Source organism: Equus asinus, chromosome 1 (assembly GCF_041296235.1).
Source record: "Equus asinus isolate D_3611 breed Donkey chromosome 1, EquAss-T2T_v2, whole genome shotgun sequence".
In the NCBI taxonomy this organism is placed as follows: domain Eukaryota; kingdom Metazoa; phylum Chordata; class Mammalia; order Perissodactyla; family Equidae; genus Equus; species Equus asinus.
This window is the reverse complement of record NC_091790.1, coordinates 179,271,184-179,290,388: the sequence shown is the minus strand read 5'-3', so window position 1 is coordinate 179,290,388 and position 19,205 is coordinate 179,271,184.

Below are 19,205 nucleotides of genomic sequence, written 5' to 3'. Positions count from 1 at the left end.
GTTGAAGTTGTATACCAAAATTATTTTATCATGTACATACTTTTTTAAATGAAGGAATTTTAAAATAAAACAAAGGATGAAATATACTCAGCATCTTTTTAAGAGTCATATGTTACTTTTTATATAGTTTTTGCTGTGTGTCTTTAACATATTAAATGCAGGACGGATACCAATCAAAATCACATTTTAACTCTTGCAACATACCCCTCCAAGTTTGTAAAGAACCTTGGCTAAGTCATAGGCTCTCTGAACATTGAATTTTTAAATCAACAACTGAGGATGATAATTTACTCTTTTAAATAAAGTAGATATTATTGAGACAACTGACTTCCTGAGGAATTTGTGTTATGGCACCAACCAGATGAATCACCAAGTCAACAGAAATGACTCCAACCCTTCACTCTTCTTCAACCGAGAGGTCTTAATGGGATCCCCCTTCCCCTAAAAAAGTCACAATAACCCTTCTTCTTAACTTTGTCTGGAATTTAGGGAAAATATAAGGGCACCCACTATCCATAAATATTGCTCTTTATTTCCCTCTTCTCATGACGGCATATATGGTACACATGTTTAACAAATTATGACACCCTTGGAAAAACAATCTTTGTTAAATGTCATATCACATTTAACTTTTTAGAGACAAAGTTGCTAAAAATCCAAAATATTGTGCTTAGTAAAGTCCAGTAAAAGTTTTCTTTTCTGAAGGATTATAATCATGTTTTCTATGTATGTAAAAGTTACACAATCTATCTTTGTCACTAGCCTATGGGAAACTTATTCCTTTGGCATTATCTTGGTCCCCCGTGTGCGTTTTATAATAAACTTCTACTACAGTAACAAAATTATGCATTATGAATAGTATGATTTTTTATATATAATTAATTCTTTCTTCATGATGCTTACTGAGGTTTTATTCTATTTTCTAGCCATTTTTATTATTCAGAATGTAAAACTGATCTAAATTTTCTAACTTATATATACATACATATATACACATACAGACATACACTTGCTTTTATTCAGCAAATCTTCATTGAGTATCTGATATGTTTCAGGCAGTGAGCCAGGTCTAGGGATACAGTGGTGAAATCAATTTGCAAGAAGTTATAGATACCTAAATGAAAGATGCAAACCTGTAAAACTCCTAAAAGATAACATAGGAGAAAATCTAGAAGACCTTAGGCATGGCAATGATTTTTTAGATACAACACCAAAGACAATCCATGAAAGAAAGAATTGACAAGCTGGACTTCATGAAAATTAAAAACTTTTGCTCTATGAAAGACAATGTCAAGAGAATGAGAAGACAAGCCACAGACTGGGAGAAAATATTTACAAAAGACCCATCTGATAAAGGAATATTATCTAAAATCTATGAAGAACTCTTAAAATTCAACAATAAGAAAATGAATGACCTGATTAAAAGTTGGCAAAAGAGCTGAACAGACACCTCGCCAAAGAAGACATACAGATAGCAAGCAAGCATATGAAAGGATGGTCCACATCATATGCAATTAGGGAAATGCAAATGAAAACAACAATGAGATACCAATACACACCTATTAGAATGGCCAAAATCTGGAACACTGACAACACCAAATGCTGGGGAGGATGTGGAGCAACAGGAACTCTCATTCATTGCTGGTGAGAATACAAAATGCAACAGTGACTTTGGAAGACAGTTTGGCGGTTTCCTACAAAACTAAACGCAGTCTTACAATACGATCCAGAAATTGTACTCCTTGGTATTTACCCAAATTACTTGAAAACTTAGGTCTGCACAAAAACCTGCACAAGGATGTTTTAGCAGCTTTATACATAACTGCCAAAATTTGGAAGCAACCAAGATGTCCTTCGGTAGGTGAATGGATGAATAAAGTGTAGTCCTTCCAGACAGTAGACTATTATCCAGTCTTAAAAAGAAATGAGCTATCAAGCCATGAAAAGACATGGAGGAAACTTAAGTGCATATTACGAAGTGAAAGAAACCAATCTGAAAAGTATTCCACCTATATGATATTCTGGGAACAGCAAATCTATGGAGACAGTAAAAAGATTTGTGATTTCCAGGGGTTCGGAGGAAGGGAAGAATGAACAGGTGGAGCACAGAGGATTTTTAGGGCAGTGAAACTGTTCTCTATGATACTATAATAGTGGATTCACGCCATTATGCATTGTCAAAACCCATAGAACTTACACATCGGGAGCTAACCCTAAGGTAAACTGAGAGCCAAGTACAGATTGATGCCTGTCAAGTAAACACTTCCTCCGTCTCCCCGCAGCCCCTTGCATCCACCGGCTTCCACCCTGAAGAGGCCAGCAGCCTAGTATATGGGAGGAAGTACTTAACAAGAGAATGGAGGAGTGAAAAACACATCCTTTTTCTCATGGGCATTATGTTCCCAACAGGTTTAAGCCAGAGGAAAAAGAAAAGAGTGAACTTTTTGTTAAACTTCGAATTTAACTTTACAAACTCAATCAGTGACCCAAGTGCCAAAATCTGGTCGTTGTAACTAGGGATCTGTAGACGACTGCTCCTTGGAGGGGTCTGGCCTCAACTTCAGTTTAATTTGATGGCATGTGCTTCAACAAATTGGAGTTTTCCAATCAGTTGCTAATGGAAACACAATGGTCCCAAGCAGCAACAAGGAGATACCTGCTCCTTCCCTGTGCAACAGGAGGTGACAGGTGAGAGAAAAAATAACCAGCAATTAAGAAGTTTGCAGGGGGAAATGTCCTGGAGGTGGATAGGGGAGATGAGTGCACAACAATGTGAAGGTACTAAATGCCGCTGGACTGCACATCTAAAAATGGTTGAAATGCTAAGTATGCTACTTTTTTAACTACAACTAAAAAAAATTTTAAAGAATGCTGCAGGGGAAGCAAAGGACAGTCAGTGTTCTATTATAGCAAGAAAATAAAGAGACCATTCAGAAAAGAGGTGTATGCTCTAGGGGATTTTTTTGATGGCAAAGTTTAAGTTGAAGGACATAATGGACAAGCTGGCCAGGTCAGAGAGTGTTGTGAATTTGGCCCTATGACAGGGTGTAGAAAGGAAAATATAAGTGATGAGAATAAGCTGGGAGTTTGAGCTTTATGCACTAAAGGCTTGATGGAATGAGTTCTGATGGACTCTCAGAGGGAGATAATCAATTCTAATTATAACCTCCTACTTGTCATTGTATCTTAGATACTTTCTAGTGAAAAGTATTAGGGAGAGAGGACACCATTTTGCCAAAGCGTTCAGTTTTGTCGGCCCCTTTTCAATTCTGCTAAGGACAGTGGCAAAGGTGAGAAAGATGTGGTTTTACCATGCTTTTCATTATACAATTTCTCCAACTGAAATGTGAACAAATTATGATGGTTCTAAATATAGATGTATGTGTCTATGTATGTGTGTATATATACATATGTAATTTATATATATTAGAGTTGAAATTTCTATATAATTGGGGATTTCATTCTCTTTTTTTTTGGTGAGGAATATTGGCCCTGAGCTAACATCTGTTGCCAATGTTCCTCTTTCTGCTTGAGGAAGATTGCTGCTAAGCTAGCATCTATGCCAGTCTTCCTCTGTTTTATGTGGGATGCCACCACAGCATGGCTTGACAAACAGTGCTACATCGGCGCCCAAGATCAGAACCTGAGAACCCCGGCATGCCAAATTGGAGCATGCAAACCTAACCACTACACCATGGGCTGGCCCCTAGGGATTTCATTCTTTCCACTCAATGACAGCAAATCTTGTGATGTCTCCCAGAGAGATAATATTTCTTACATATGATGAAATCACCAATCACTAAGCTTATTATGATAATACATTATTAACTTAGGATCCAATAAAAAAATTGCAGTGGAGTTACTAGTTTAAACCAATAAAGGTTTATATCTACACCATAGAGCCTCTTACGATGTGTTGTGGGGCATTCCAGGCATAGATGAAATTTTCTCTCAAGATGGTTTTTGTTTGCATGAAAGTGTGGAGCCCTATTGAAGGCATCCAGCATAGATAGAATTTTTTTTAACCTGCAGGTTATTTATAGTTTTGATTTTCTCAGAGAGAGAGAAAGAATAATAGAGTTTTCTAAAAAGAAAAAGAGAAATATTGATTAAAGCAGATTTGACTCAATAGAGTATTTTACTTGAATTCACTCATATTTCCAATTCTAACAAAATGACAAGGCAGCTCAAATTCCAATTATTTAAATTTCCATACAAGAAAACATAAGGAAGTAATAAAAATTCTCTATAAAGCATATGACTTTGTAATTTCTCGAGAAATAAGTAGGGAAATTGTTATTTATCAGTAGGCTTTAAATTTAAGGAAAAGAAATTATATGAACTATTAAAAGAGAAACTGAGGCATATTAAAAATTTTAAGAGTTTATTTGAGCAAAAACCGATTCAAACTGGGCAGTTTCTGGGGCTGGCCAGTGGCGTAGTGGTTAAGTTCATGTGCTCTGTTTTGGTAGCCCAGCGTTCATGGGTTCAGATCCCAGGTGATGACATATGTGGCACTCATCAAGCCATGCTGAGGTGGCATCCCACATACAAAATAGAGGAAGATTGGCAACAGATGTTAGCTCAGGGCTAGTCTTCCTCACCAAAAATAATAAATAAATAAATAAATAAATAAATAAATAAATAATGAGGCAGTACCAAACAGGAAGTGGTTAGGAGTGCTCCAGGGACTTTTATAGCAAAAAGGCAGAAGCAAAGTATTGTTGACTGGCTAAAGCCTAGTTGGCTGTTTGTGATTGACTATCCTTAGGTTTCAATTTCATAACCTGAGGCATTTACAGGCTTAGATTCTGGTTTGCTTACATAGGCCACCAACACATTAGAGCCACCTCAGTCTAATGGCCTCCTTGTTTAATTTAACCATGTTAATATTATTTCCACCCCCCACACCACTGCCACCAAAAGGTCCAGGGGCAGGGGATCTGTAGAACAATCATAGGATCAACAACGAAGGGAATCTTGTAGAACAGCTGCACCAACCTTGTGCCTTCCCATGCCTTCCATGCAAGGAGCACCTGGCTGAGGGTTTTACACTAAGCTGAAGCCTTCAGAACTCCTGTCTAAAATGTGGTGGACTGAAAGTTGCAATCTTCTAGTCACATGGTTGGCTCCCCTGGCAACTAGCCTCCATCCTTAGGTGCAGGCCCCAAAAGTCACCTCATTAACACAAAAAAAGACACCTTTATGGCTCTCATCTCATAAGTAAAAGCAGTAGACAGGAGCAGAGGAATGCAAAGGTGCTGATTAAATTAGGATGTTCTCTCTCTCTCCTTTCTCTCGGACTCCTCAAGGTAAAAACCAGAGAATGCAATCAAGGTGAAACACTGGATTTGCTGCTAATCACTGATGAGGGTCCTCAGAGCACTGGGGTTGGTGGTATTGCTACACATGTGAAGCATTTATCCTCAGTGGCAAGTCAAGTCAGGAAACACATGTGCATAACCAACCTCACCATACATTCTTTACAAAAACAGTGTCATGCCATGTATCCTGTTCACTGCTGTGCTGTATTCACATCAAGTGGGTGGTGCCTTGTGTGGATAATCAGCTCAGTTATAGACAGGGAAAAGTTACATTTTAGGGGCCAGCCTGGTGGTGCAGCGGTTAAGTGCGCACATTCCACTTCGGTGGCCCGGGGTTTGCCAGTTCAGATCCCGGGTGCAGACATGGCACCACTTGGCAAGCCATGCTGTGCTAGGCATCCCACATATAAAGTAGAGGAAGATAGGCATGGATGTTAGCTCACGGCCAGTCTTCCTCAGCAAAAAGAGGAGGATTGGCGGCAGACATTAGCTCAGGGCTAATATTCCTCAAAAAAAAAGTTAACATTTTATTAGTATGTACAGATAAGTTTAATGGGAAAAAATTGTGAATTATAGTATAAGGATAAGACATATACATTACCTACATATCACATGAAGTAAATGATTTATTAGTTCCATAAATCAGACATACCTAGAATGCCATGTGAGTTCACAACATGAAGACACCAAATGTGGTTAAGATCTGAAAAATCCTCAAGCTAGAAGTCATATTTAAGGCCTGAAGCATAGGCAGAATTTCAACAGCCTGAAATTGCAAAACGGACTCCAGATGGAGGCAATGACAAGAGATAACATACAGGAGAAGAAAGGCAAAAGGCATGTACAAATGGTAACAGACGTTGATTTTTGAAATGTTTATATCTCTAGATGGAAAATTCTAGCAATCAGGAATTTTTCCAGGAGTATAGAGTTGGGACTCTTCTGTGTTGAGGTGATGGTTGATTTAGAGGAGGAAAATATCCACAGAGAAGAGGTGAGACCTGAAGATAGAATTTTGAGGATCACCTACATATATGTTGAAGGAGGAAGAAAAATATCCACTAACAGAAGGAAAAAACAGAAGTCATGAGATAGTTGGGAGGACAATACAATGTACCAAAACATGAGGGACCACAAGCATTTGAGGAAGGCGGTGAGCTGTGGAAGATGAGAACCAAGAAAAGGCTATTCGCTGAGGCAATTAGATGCTGATTAGTGACCTTCAGTATAGCAGTTTCAAAATAGGAAGGAGTGTAGACGAAAATAATCCATAACCAATCTATAAATGAAAATTTGGCAGAGTTTATTCTGAGCTAGAATGTAAGGACCATGGCCCGGGAGAGTCCTTCCACAAAGGAATGTAACACTCCAAAGAAGTGGGGGTATACAGGGTGGTTATATACCCTCAAAGAGGGTGTTTCACATGTGATTGAAATGTCCCTCTTACAATAGTCACAAGATTGCCCTGTCGGCACAGCATCTGATGGATACAGCAGGCAGTGGGTCTGCTATCTCCGTGGGCGCAGCAGGAAGCAAGTCTATTGTCTCGAGCTGGGTGGTCACAGGTAAGCACAGCAATCAGTTCCTAGCCTAAGGAAAGATGCTTAATCTTTAAGGAAATGCCAACTTTGGGAGGGGGAGGGAAGTTGCACCTTTATCTCAAGGACCTTTGTTCTTGCCATAGGGAATGTCTAAAGCAGATATACAATGCATGCTCAACAGCCACTGTCAGGCCCTTTTGGAAAAACAGGGTCAGGCCGAATTAGGTTTATCCCAAATGGCTTCCTTATATACTCCAATATATCCTATTGCTTGCCATTTCTATTTGTCAGGAGTTTATGAGTAACTCAATTCAGTGAAGGCAGTATTATCCTTAGATTTAAGTGTAGTCTCCACAGCCTCTTAATTTCTCTCCCTAGATGTCCTTCAGCTAGAGTGGAGGGAGGATTCCTTCTCAAGAAGGGACTCCTGGAGGGTACAGGCCTCTCAACTTTGGGGTACTCAACTGAATTTACTCCTGAAGAGCTAAAGGAGGAGACTAGACTGACACTAGATTTAGAGACTTGATAAATAACCAGGGGTGTGGAGCTTGGTGTCTTTTAGTTCTGAAATACTAGCACAGTCAGTTTTGACAGATTTGAGAGATAGGGGTAACGCTGGCTAATACAGTAGTATACGACTGCAGATGTTTCATAATCTAAAAGATATATTGTAGTTGGAATGGTACTCCATCTTTCATGATTATTTATTAAGCCATCTTATTATCTCAAGCAGTTGAAAATAAGTATTTGCTAATATTTAGTTTTGCCTTGAGTATATTTTATTTCTGTCTTTTAAACTAAAGATTCAGTACCATAGAAACATCTATAGGGTGCTGAAAAGTAACATATACTTAAACTGCACTCTTTTCTAGGGAAATTTTTAAAAGAAGAAAGAACAAAACAATAACTTCCCAACTTGGGCTTTACAATTTGGATAAGATTTTTAAATTTAGATTAATAATAAATGTAGTTCAAGAGTATGCAAAATAAAATAGACAGAATTTGATTTATTTTCTAATAAAAGCCCCACTAATTGATGCAAAAAGGCAAGAGCTCAATTTAAATTTAATTAAACAGAAGATTCTCAGAAACAGAGAAGGCATCTTTTGATGAAACGTAGAATGAGAATCTTTCATTTAAAAAGAACATTTTACCTGAAGATTATGAAAAGATTTACAGTGGAGGGAGCTGTGGTGAAGAGAGGGATATGTTCAAATTTAATTTTCCGAAAGTCCATATGGACATTTAAAATTAAAATTATCAAGCAACAAATTATCATTTTATGTAATATCAGAAACTTCTGCAACAAGCATCTGGGGAAATCTTTATTTTTGGAAGTATCAAGCCTTACATTGGTTGCTTTGGCAGTAATTACACTTGGAGATTACATGCTCAATTTCTTCTCCGAATTTCTTCTCCCAGACTCATCAATCAGCAAAATCACTCCTCCCCAGGGGAGGCATAAGAGAAGAGGTAGAAACAAGATAAAAGCTTTCCTTCCATACTATTCTGGAAATTCCCTCCCCTCTAACAAAAACCATGGGGGAAAATGTGCTCCCTAACACCGTCTGTAGGGTGACCAGGTGTTCTGGTTTGCTGGGGACAGTCACAATTCACACCCACTGTCCTAGGGTGATTATTAGTAGTACAACTTTTAATTCTCAGAACCCTCCGAATTTAGAAAATAAATTATATGGACACCCTACGTACGTAGCGATTACTCTCTGTAGACTTACGAGAAGAGTAATACGATAAACAGAAGTTTCATAATATTTCCCACTTAGCCTCCAAAACGGAGGAATGTGAAACTGAAGAAAAAGATTATAAAATCAAACGTAAGAAAATTGGTGACTTATCAAGTAGATAGGATACTTTGATTTATTAACTTTATTCTTATATATGAGAGTTGGTTTAAACTGCTGTGAAATCAATTAAACAAGGAGGCTGACTGCCGCGGCTCCAAGGCTATGGCAGCCGACATCAGCAAGCCAAAATCCAAGACTGTAAATGCCTTAAAGTTGCTAAATCAAAATGCTAAGAACAACCAACCGCGAACAGCCAACTAGGCTGTAAGTTAGGGCTAAGTAATCTCCTTTCTTTGCTGCTGTACCTTCCCTGCGTCTTTCACCAGCTCCTGCCGGAAGAGCCCTCCTAACCACTTCCAGTTTGGTGCTGCCCAATTCCAATCAGTTTTTCCTCAAATAAACTCTTAAAATGTTTAATATGCCTTTGTTTATCTTTTACTGCCACTTAGAAATAAGAGTATGTTTTCATTTACTTTTAAATTTAACTGTAGAATTGTTAGTCATCTTCAATAAACTAATTCGTACTTTTTTCCCCCTCTTTCTCTCCATGTCATATTTGAGAGAAACATACAGACTCAGATATGACAATACTGCCTTTGAGGAATAAGGTTGACTTTGTGGAAATAAGCCACTTGGAAATACGGGCCTGGTACCTTGTTTACAGAGATTCCAGCAATCTTACCTGGTAAGTAAGGAAGCTTGCTTATCTGGCAGGTGCAAGGAAACTCAGAAGATTTTGGGGGACCTCGAGAAGAGAGGAATCCATCCAAATCTGTAGGTACTGCAGGTAAAATCTGAAGGCAAGTCCTTGGCTTGGCTTTTCTGGCCTCGAGAGGCCTTTACAGTTCAATCTGAGATTCCTCATAAAAAAAAATTCCAGCAAAGCAGATTTAAGAGCCTATATGATCAATTGCTATTCTTGCTGCACTTATGTAAATAATTGGGCCAAGTTTCTTGAAACTAAACTTATTTTGCAAATCAATTAGTCTTAATTTGGCTATCTTTGGTAAAAATGAGGGTGATTTTAGAGAGAAGACTTATGTTTCAGTGAAAAACTAAAATACACATTTGTGGATGTTGGATCCTAGTTCTGTTAATTGTCTTCGAAGCTTTTTTTTCTACCTGTGAACTGGACCGGATCCTGAATTCTTCTACTGAAACATCTAGTTACAAATCTCCAAACTAATGTTTTCAATTTTTTCCCTCATTTTCATTTGGAATCATTGAGAATTGAACATGCTTTTTTTCCTGAAGCCCTGCAAACTGAAGCTGAACGACTTGATAGAAAATTAAGAGAGGTTCCTGTCTGTTGCTGTGTAAGCTGTAAGCCACTGAGAAAGATACCTGAATGCCCGATGACATCATCAGAGACATTTCAAGCTGCAAAAAGATGCTTTGACTCTGACATCTAGAAGTCTTCTTGACTGCCTGCCCCCTGGACGCAGGAACTAATTTATAATTTGCTCCAACCATTAACCTTGCTACCTTGCTTCCAACATCACAAGGGGAGAAGATCACGACTGCATTCTATTGTTTAATTTGGTTTACAAATGAGTCTTACTTAAATAATAAGAATGTTATCAAGCTGGATGTGCTGTCCAGCCTCAAGAATGCCTGCTAGTTTCTGTTAACTCTGTTAACCCAGTAAAAAGATTTCTTTCTACAGGCTTAAGAAATCACCACGGAAGAAGAAAAATAATATATGTATAGGTTGCAACAAAAGGGAAAAACAATACTTTTGGAAACCTTCCTGATGCGGGGTCGGTGAGCCAAGGAGTCGAAAGAAAGATTTCTTAGACTCTCAAGATCTGGCAGTAGTGCTCTTTTATTTAGAGAATAGTATAGAATAGCATGGGGACAGGACCCATGGGCAGTCAGAGCTTCTGCTGCCGCCGCTTCTGCTGCCCCGCTGGCATGGGGACAGAGCCCATGGGCAGGCAGAGCTGGTGTGTGGGGACAGGACCCACGGGCAGTCAGAGCTCCTGCTGCTGCCCCGAGTTGAGGGTTAGGGCTAAATTTAAGGCATGGGTATGTGAGTCATCTCTTTACAAGACAAAGGAAAAAAAGTTAAAATGGTACCAGTGCCGGTAGGGTCCGGCCGTTGGGCGGTCCCACAACTTTTAGATAAGAATCAAACCGGATTGAGTAAATGGCAGAAGTCACCGCTCAAATATTATCTTCAGCTAAAGACAAAGGAGGATTTTGGGGTGGGGGGTAAGTTACATGAGGTTGCCAGACAGTAAACAACTTAAGTTCTTGCCTTCCCCATTAAGAGTTTCCAGAGATAAGGTCATCCCCCCTTCCTCCTGGCACAGAGAGGGAGGCATGGAGATTTCCTTCACAAATGCAATTGTCTCTGATCAAAGGGCAAGCAAATTCCACTCCTCAGGAGCCTGGTTCTCATCTGCAGTTTTAAAATTAACCAGCCTAAAAATCCTCATCATAAACCGTGTTTTAAAATTAAGCAGCCTAAAAATCCTCATCATTCCCAGTGGCTCATATAGCCTCTACTTGTTGTGCTATATGTCCAAAGTATAATCCAGAGAAGCCACTTCATGAGTCACAAAGCCACTTTCCCCTGCCTAAGGGACCCTTTGAGGTATGACAATTGGACTCTGTCCAAATGCCACCATCTCAAGGATAAATATGTCTTGTAATGATCTGCATGTTCTCACATTGTTTTGAGGCTTTTCCTTGCAGAAGAGCGATGGCTTTAGGTAAATTATTATCGAAAAGAATAAATTCCTGTTTGAGGAATTCCTCTCGAGTTACGCAGTGACTGGGGGAACTCAAATCTATTTGTAACATTTGGCAAATATTGCAGCATTTCTACTGTGCTTACCATCTTCAATCCTCAGGATTGGTAAAAAGAAGTAACTGCGCAACCAAAACTTAATTGGCAAGCTTTCAGAAGCATTCACTCTCTCACGGCCAAAAGCTCTTGTGCTAGTGCTCCTTAATCTTAGATCTATACTTTTTGTAAACATTGGCTATCTCCTTTTGAAATAATAAAACAGCCTATGCAATTAAATGAAGAAATATATGAACCAGCTTTGCTTAAGGGAGATATTACACTGTTTTCATGGTCTTATTGTGGTGCTTAAAAGAAATGAAAGATTTGTAGTGTAGGGGAGGAAGACATTTCCTCTTCCCAAATCGGGGTTCGTCTGGCCGGAGAATGAATTAAATTCACATGAGACAGAATAGTAAGAGAAAATTAAACAAAGCTTTATGAGGAACCATGGCCCGGGGCCTTTCCTCCCAAAGGAAGAAAGGGCACCGAAGAAGTGGGGTGCACATGGTGGTTATATACCCCCAAACAGGGTGTTTCACATGTGATTGAAATGTCCCTCCCACAATAGTCACAAGATTGCCCTGTCGGCACAGTGCTTGATGGACACAGCAGGTAATGATCTGCTATCTCGGTGGGCGTAGCAGGAGGCAAGTCTATTGTCTGGAGCTGGGCTGTCACAGGTGAGCGCAGCAATCAGTTCCTAGCCTAAGGAAAGATGCTTAATCCTTAAAGAAATGCCAAAGTTGGGAGGGGGAGGGAAGCCAGTTACAGGAGGTTACCAGAGAAGCACAATAAAATGCAGATTTAAGTCCTTGCCTTTGGTATTGATTAAGAGTTTCTAGAGAGAAGGTCATCTCCTTTCTTCTTCCTGGTACAGAGAGGGAGGCACCTTTTACAGATAGAGATTTACCTTACAAATGTAAATGTGTCCTAACAAAGGGCAAGTTCCACTCCTCGGAGCCTCCTTCCCTGTCCCAGTTTATCAAAAGCAATCAGCCTCAAATAATCCTGATGCCAAAGAGACATATCTTGGGGTGGCCAATTTCAGGTCCCCACAGTAGCTGATTCTTTCACAGAGAAGTCCCAGAACTTAAGGATCTTGGACCATAACCTGGAGAATTTGTTTATTGAAAAAGACATCAAACATAAGACTCTATACAGCCCTGTTGGAAAGGACAATACCAGGAGGAGAAGAAGACGACATCTGTTATAGACAGCTGTCCCAAGACTCCGGACCAGGCCTGTATTCCCAACCTTGTATCTCCTCAGTTAAACATTTGTTATGCTTAAACTGTATACCTATTTTATAATTTGTTTGGAATACTATCATACTTAAAGAAAGGGATTAATTTGAAACAGAGTGGTCTTGAAGGCCAGGAATTTATCGAGTGACTCCTAATGGAACTCAGCGGTTACGTGGAACAAATCTTTGGCCTTCGCTACCACCTGGATGGCTAAGACACTGCACCCTGAGTTTCCTTTAAAAGCAGGGAAGGAGTCAGTCTGAGTTAAAACCTGTTGCCAACCTCCCTCTCTTTAAGGCCAGATGGGCTTGTTCAGTGTTACACTGGTATGGCTATATTTGCAGCTGTATTTGCTTCTTCTTTGGGGCTAAAAGATGTCCTTATTACATATGAAAGCTCTGACTAAATTTACTCAAGAAGCCCTTAATGATAGTCAAGCAGGAATAACCTTATTCAAATACTGAAATGTCTTTAATGAGAAGGGCTGTCCTTCAAAACAGAATGCTTTTAGATATTCTTACTGCATCCCAAGGTGGTACACAGACAATCATTCAGACTGAATGCTGTGTTTTTATACATGGTGAATCTTCCAATGTGTCATCTCTGCTAAAGCACATGAAGAAGCAGATGGATGCCTTATGCAATCCTGCACCCAGTTTGAATTGTTTCGTTGGCTCCCTTTTCAGTATCAGTTCCCTTTTTCGATCCAGATTGGAATTCCTATTTCTATCACTTATTGGAATCCTTGTACTGGTCATAATATTCAAACTAATTGTTGCTTTCTTTACTCAGTGTTGTAAGAGTAGCATACAAACTAAAGTCATGATTGCTTTACAGCTTGAGATGGTCAATCTGTCTTATAAGCCTGGACAAATTTCCTTTTCTGATAGGGACTATGACTAAGAATTCATTTCAGACTAATCCTTTCAAATATGTTGAATTATTACTGTTACTGTACTTGTTCTAGAATCATATACAATGTAAATGTGAAGTGTCATAGAAAAGCACATATACAATGTTTGTGCAACAATCTAAAATTAATTGAAAATTACATGACATATGAAATGCTTCCTCTGTTAATATATATATAACTCTATGCTTGTCCACTATTTCCCCCCAATATGGACGACTAGGCAAATAAATGAGCTAAAAACCTAGCACCGAGGGACATGATGGACCCAGGGCAGGCAGCAACCACCCTGGCGCCGAAGGACAATATTTTGATCATAAATGCTTTCTATCGAAAGATTAGAGATCAAAAGGGAAAATGACAAATAAAAATGGCAAGCAATAGGATATATATTGGAGTATATGAGGAAGCCATTTGGTATAAACCTAATTCGGCCTGACTTTGTTTTTTCCAAAAGGGCCTGACTGTGGCTATTGAGCACGCACTGTATATCTGCTCAGACATTTCCTATGGCCAGAACAAAGGCCCTTGAGATAAAGGCACAACTTCCCCCCACATTGGCATTTCATTAGGGATAAGCATCTTTCCTTAGGCTAGGAACCGATTGCTGCGCTCACCTTTGACCACCCAGCTCACCTGTGACCACTCAGCTGGAGACAACAGACTGCCACCCTGCTGTGTTCACTGAGACAGAAGACCTACCTGCTGTTTCCATCAATCGCTGTGCCCGACAGAGCAGTCTCAGGACTATTGTGAAAGGGACATTTCAATCCTATGTGAAACATCCTCTCTGGGGGTATATAACCACTCTGTGCACCCCACTTCTTTGGTGCCCTGTCTTCCTTTGGGAAGAAAGGCCCTGGGTTATAATCCTCAGATTTAAGCTCAGAATAAACTCACCCAAATTTTCATTTATAGATTGGTTATGGATTATTTTCGTCAACAATGTTATAAAGAATAATGTTCCTTTTTATAGAATAAAAGTACTCAGTCTCTCATATGGTCTCCTCGGTTCTTCTACCTCTCTCCCTAGGGATGGTGTCCTCTCATGTGAGGGTACCTGGGGGGAGCTTATACAATCTCATGGCAGCAGGGAAGAATCAGGGGTCTTGAGTGTAATGTGCTTTGCTTCTTCTGGTTTCTAGTGTAATATTCTTTATCCACCAGGATGCTGCTTACCCTGGAGGTATTTAAGGCTGGAGTTTAAGGCCAGCGTAATTGTGATTTGGTTTCTCTAGCCTCAGTCATGGTCTGGCAGTGATCCCTGTTTGGCTAGGTCTCATGTACCTCCTGCTGCTCCAGCTCACTGTTCTAGGTCTGGCTCTGCCTTCCATTTGGTCCAAGTCTCTTCTAAAACACTGGCCACTAGGCCTCTTGTTCTGCTAAAGTGACTCCCTCAGGCAAGCTCTCCAGCCAGATGCTCAGTAACTTGGGGTCAGTCTATACCACATAGGATCAAAGGCAGCCCAGGAGAGCTAAAGCTCCAGGCCTTCCTCCACCTGACCGTAGTTCATTTTTCATGACTGTACTTCAGATTGGTATATGACAGCCACCATGTTTGCGTCCTCCCAGGGTCTCAAATGGTGAGTAGGAGAGTGAAAGAGTACATACCTCTCTACTCTCTGTGTTCCTCTCACTTATAGAATGCCCAGCTCTAGGCCAGAGCTAAAACCCAGAGAGAAACAAATGCAGAGAGACATCTGCCCCCTCCACTCTCGGTCTCTTACAATCCTCTTCTTCCCATGATTCCCCTTGGTTAAAAAGGAGTGGGTTTTACCCCAGAGAGGGCCTGGTGGTTGTAGGTAGAAGTGGTGACATCTCTCCATCACTGGAGAACTGCTTAGCTGAGTCCGTCAAGCTTATGTGGCTACAGTCTTAAGGCACAATCTAAATTTATATGTCAGAGGCAGAATTTTAATTTATTTGCATTCCTCATATAGCAGATTTTAGATTCATCCTATGCAGATGAAGCCTCCTTAAAACCAAGGTAAAAGCTATGAGCTCAGAAAAGCAAAAAAAGAAATTGTACTATTAATTTTAAAAATTACTCAAAATATATTCATTATCTGATTGTCAATCTTCTCATCAAACTTATAAGATCAGTGATCTTATTACTCCCAATTTAGAGAAAAGAAAACTGATGCTCATGAAGGTTATGGAACACAAATTACAAAATGACATTATTGGGACTCCAACCAGTTCCTTCTAGAAAGCTCATGCTAAAATGCCTTCTCTTGAAATTTTTGTAGTTAATCCTTAAAAAAGAGAGGAAAATAAAAGTCAAGTGTTTCAACACAGTTTGTAATACAGATGGATATAGATCAACCTAAAATCTACACCCTAACAAAAGCCCCAAAGATAAATAATCTGAAATAGAATCAAGTAAGGTATTGGTTAGGAAGCATGTAAGAGAGCAGCACAGCCTCGCAGAGAGAAAGCTGTTGTTATTCTGGGCATGAGCTCAAGGATTCTGATCAACCCCGCAATCTCGGCAGCTGAACACAACAAAGATTTATCCTTTGTTCACGTTACATCTCTCACATGAGTTGGCCAAGTGTCTGCTCCACACAGTCCCTCAGAGACCCAGGCTAATGGAGCTGCCACCATCTTGTAGCTGTACCATCCTGAGCATGCAGCTTTCTCAGGTATTCTGCTGGGGGAAGAGAGAAACTTGAGAAACTTGCATGGGCTTTTGACTACCTCAGCGTGCAAATAATACACTTACATCCACTAATATTTCACTGGTCAGAATTAGTCCCTTGGACACATTTAATCTCAAGGGGGCTAGGAAATGTAGGAGAGCAAATGGAATGTTTGATCTGTACAGGTCACAACCACGTGAACATGATTCACACAACTAGCCAACTGAACTCTCCTAATTTCAGCTCTTTCATTTCCAAAGTTTTGTTTAGGTTCAGGATAAATATTATTATCTTTATTTTAGAGACTGCTTTACGCTTGGTGATTGGGTAAGAATATTGCAAGATCTTTATAAGTCTTTATTAAAGGCTAAGTTACAGTTCTAAGTTCATTGCAGATAATCTTTTTTGCTCGTTAATGAAGCAATACTTATGGGATGAGAACACATCTCCTCTTACACCTGTTAGGAATAAGGCACCATGCAAGTAGAAGGGTGGAGTCTGGTGAAAGCATGGCTCGTCACCGCAGCTTGCCTAGTTGGCCTTACTTCTGGTTTAAGTCACCAGACTGACTGAAAATGTAAACATCTGAATGTGTTGCAACTGGCTTTTCAACGACAAATGACGGTTTTCCATTTACAAAATTCCTTATTACATTACAGAGTCTGGAATAACAGAAGTTTGCAAATTTGAAGATTAACGTAGGGTACTTACAATCTACTGTAATCAGTTCCTTCCGAAGTCAGTTGATATCTTTAGGAAATGTAAGGAAGTAGCACCATCTGGTGGGCAAGAAGGAAAGGAGCGTTTGAAGAGTTGTTTATTGAGAAAGGTGTAATTGTGGGCACTTTTTAAATTTATTGTTATTGCCATAGGTATAATCACGTTTCCAACTAAAAGCTTTTTTGAGAGCTTTGGAAGTGAGACCTGAGGAATGAAATCCTCTTCTCAGAAAACAGGCACAAATAGAGGATGCATGACTTTTCATATTACCATCTCTGATTGATGGCTGCTCGCATGAAACCCAGGTCAGGTAAAGCGGCCTTTTGTAATGATGAGAGGGTTATTTACAAACTGAGACTATCTTCATCAAAGAGCCGACTGTCTTGGTAATTTTAGAAAGTTTACACATGCTAGGCCGTGGCACTGAGTATAGGCCTCCAATTCACTTAGTACTCGTTAGTAAAGGGCCAGCAAGGGATCCTTCACAGCTGTTTATTGGCCAGTATCAGAAGTTAATGGTGAGATTTTTTGACAAAGGCAAGAAAAAGAAAAGTTTTGGCTGGTCAGCTTTCAAGTTTCCGTGCCCTGTTTATTTAGCTGACATTTTCTCACAACTTGGAGATTGCTTCCTTGAGAAATTAAGTTTGGAGTTCTACTTGGCCGTGGTTAAAAGATTAACTCAGTTAAACAGAGCAGTAATGTAATGAACCTGTTCTGGAATCCTACCCTGATGCTTTTATCCCAACTTTTTCTGTGATGTTCAGCAACAATGAAAGAATGGTAGACTTTTTCCCCGTGAAGGGAAGGGTACAAGCATAGTCATAGCGAATAGATGCTGAAACCTCATATAAAATGTTACACATCCGTTTATCATTGAGCCTCATTAAGCCAGGCTTCTTTCAGGGACTCTTTTTAATTGACTTTTCCCCCTGTGGGTATCAAAAGCATAAGCATTTTATAGTATCTTAGCATATGCAGCAAGACGTTCTAATCAGTAGGCTTCTGTGGTCAAGAAAGATGGCATAGCCCAGGGACTGAGAATCTAGACTCTTGAACCAGAGTACCTGATTTTTTATTTTTTGAGATTACCCTTTAGCTATCACCCTCCCCACCAATTCTTATGCCCCTCATGCTAAGCAACTACTGATCTATTTTCTGTCTCTACCACTTTGCCTATTTTGGACATTTCATACAAAAGGAATAATATAATATGTGGTCTTTGTCACTGGCTTCTTTCACTTAGTGTTGTTTCCAGAGTCCATCCAAGTTGTAGTATGTATAAGCACTTCATTCTTTTTTATGGCTGAATAAAATTCCATTGTATGAATGTACCACATTTTGTTTATCCAGTCATCCACCAAGGGACATTTGGATTATTTTCACCTTTCAGCTATTATGAATAATGCTACTATGAACATTACTGTACACATTTTTATGCGGACATATGTTTTCATTTCTCTTGGAATGGAATTACTAGGTTCTAGAGGTGGAGTTACTAGGTCATATGATAACTCTATCTTTAATAAATACTACCTGATTTTTAATCCTGGCTCTGCGCTTTCTTGCTTTGGGGCAAGATATGCCTCAGTTTCTGTATCTATAAAATGGAGCCAATAACACCTCATGTGATTGTTTTGAAGATTAAGCAAGTTGCTATGTGAAAGGCTAATAATATATCTATTAACATCATATGTGTTTATTTAATAAATTTCCAGATCCTCTTCCTGAAAGATTTTGTGAGAATCCTTAAACCAGCACGACCAAAGGAATACTCTCAGGTTTGGTCAGACCTGGACAACGCTCCCTATACTGTCCCAGCTCTATTAATCATTTTCCATTTGATGTCTAACCCCGCGCTGTTCTGTGTTTGAATTGTTGCTTCTTTTCTTCAGTGCCTCTGAGGGATTTATAAATAGTTCTTATTCTTTGCATTGGCAGAAGTTCAAAGTTCACCTAAATACCAACTTTATAGAGGCTTCATTTCCCTGCAATATAGTTTGCAAACAACTGGCTTCCTGCTTTACTTGTAAACTGTGAAGAAGGTTTTTAATTATTTGCTTGGCCCTATACTCTTAGCCTGAGTGTCCTACCCTATGTGTCTCTGTCATATAGCACTGAAGGAACCAGTTTTATTCTGCTCCATTTTCTGGTAAGAATTCCTTGCGTGTTGAGGTCCAAGCTGAAATGGCTCCCACCATGGTGCCATACCATGGCTCTTCCCAGGT